Here is a 2261-nt window from a genome sequence, read left to right on the forward strand (position 1 = left end):
ACTTTAAAAATAAATACAAAATATAAAATTCCTAGGGATATTTTAAAAAGAAATGTGCATCACATGTGAGTCTTGATTGAAGAGACATAGAAATATGTACCTGAACAGGTAGAAAGAAAATTTTCAAATTCTAATTCTTCAATTAAGTAGTTTTAACGAATTTCAAATAAATGTCAGTGGAGATTAATTTGATATCCTATTGTGAGAATGCAAATTCAATGAAATTGTAAATTGCTGAATAGCTAAGATATTTAAAAAGATGTAAGCAGAAGGAACTTGAAATTTCAATGATTAAAAGAATAGGTTACTTACGCAAAGATACTACTAAAACTTCAATGGATCATGATTCTGAAGAGATACAACAGTTTTCTTAATTATTAGAATTTCTATTTATAATTTTTATTTATATGAATTCAGTACACAGTTACCTTTTCATTACAAATAGCTACCCAGGGAAGAAGGGAGGTGTCTGGGCTCGGAGGCTCCAGTGAGCCTCGCGGTGAGCTGGGCGTCAACTTGCCCCGAGTGGGGAACGCATGCCTCAGCTGGGCCTGGGGGCGACCTGCGGAGCGGCTGGTCCAGTCATGGAAGACTAGTGGAAGTCACAACCAAAGAAATTCTATGATTACGACAAGTGCTAGAGAGTGGACAATAGGCTTAGCATTGAATTTCATGCAAGAGGAAAGAATCATAAGGAAAATGTGGCAAAGAGGATCAGTGAGATTAAAACAGAAAAGCCTGGATAAGGCAAAGGAAGAAGAAAAGGCATCAAAGGAGTTTGCTGCAATGGAGGCAGCTGCCCTGAAAGCATACCAAGAGCATGTGAAAAGGCTTGGCTTAGAGTCAGAAATTTCAGAGCCAAGCGTATCACCAGTAACCAGCACTATCCCACCCACCTCTGCATCAAATCAGCAGCAAGAAAAGGGGTCCTTCAAGGGGCAGATGGGTAGAAGGCATAACCTCTGAGGGTTACCATTACTATTATGATCTTATCACAGGAGCATCTGAGTGGGAGAAACCTGAAGGATTTCAAGGAAACTTAAAAAAGACGGCAGTGAAAACTGTTTGGGTAAAAGGTTTAAGCAAAGATGGTTATACCTATTATTATAATACAGAAACAGGGGAATCCAGATGGGAAAAACCTGATGATTTCATTCCACACTCTGGCGATCTGCTTTCTAGTAAGGTCAATGAGAAGTCACCTGGCACCCTAGAAGAGTCCAAATCATCAGATTCACATAGTGATTCTGATGGGGAACAGGAAGCAGACAAAGGGGGAAAAAAAGGAGAAGACTCTACAGAAACACAAAAGCTAAAAATAAAGTTTAAGGAAAAAAATAAAAATAGTGATAAAGGAACTGAAGCAGAAACACAGAAAGAAAAAAATACCCAAGGGAAGAATTCATCAGGTCCAAGTGAAGAAAAACCCAAAGCTCATGAAAAATCAAACCCATATGGAGAATGGCAAGAAATTAAATAAGCTGAGTCCCATGAGGAGGTAGATTTGGAACTTCCAAGCACTGAAAATGAATATGTATCAACTTCAGAGGCTGATGCTGGTGGGGAACCCAAAGTGGTTTTTAAAGAAAAAACAGACACTTTTCTTGGAGTTGTGGCAGATGGAGTGGCCCCAGTCTTCAAAAAGAGAAGAATTGAAAATGGAAAATCTAGAAATTTAAGGCAACGAGGTGATGATCAATAACTAAAAAAAAGCTTTTTGTACTGGCTTTTTGGACAGAATGGAGAATATACATCCTAAAAGCTCCTCTGTGTTTGTTTTACAGTACTTAAATGCTAAAAGTTTAGACTTATTCTAAATGTATTTTATGTGAATTTAAAATAAATCTTTTTTTATGTGGGAAAAAACCCCAAATAGCTAGGGAATTAAGTCAATCGTAAATAGTGCATAGTCAATTAACTGAACTTTTAGGGGGAAAAAAATCAGTTCTCCAGGGTCTCCATAAAACGTTTGAATGCAGAATAGCTGGGTGCTGAATCCTCTTCCCTGAGCTGTTGCCATCACCACCATGTCAGGCTTCAGTCAAATACAGACAGTGCACTAAGGAAGTGGAGATCTGTGGCCACAGTCCCTGCAGGAGAAATCATCCCTGGACCACAGAAACCCTGGAGGAACCAGCATCAGCAACCAAAACTAGCAGCTACCCTTTCACTTTTTTAAAAAATATGAACAATCGTTATACAACCCTGGGCACATGAGGAAAATAGCTGCCAGAAATGATAATTTCATACTCTAAAATGAG

The 2261-nt window shown here is 38.5% G+C and overlaps 1 pseudogene; it reads left to right on the forward strand.

The window, feature by feature from the left end:
• Nucleotides 1-584: 584 nt before the first annotated feature.
• On the forward strand, nucleotides 585-1702 carry LOC133096682 (WW domain-binding protein 4-like; annotated as a pseudogene).
• The last annotated feature ends 559 nt before the right edge of the window (nucleotides 1703-2261 follow it).

This window comes from Eubalaena glacialis, chromosome 1, assembly GCF_028564815.1.
Source record: "Eubalaena glacialis isolate mEubGla1 chromosome 1, mEubGla1.1.hap2.+ XY, whole genome shotgun sequence".
Classification (NCBI taxonomy): Eukaryota; Metazoa; Chordata; class Mammalia; order Artiodactyla; family Balaenidae; genus Eubalaena; species Eubalaena glacialis.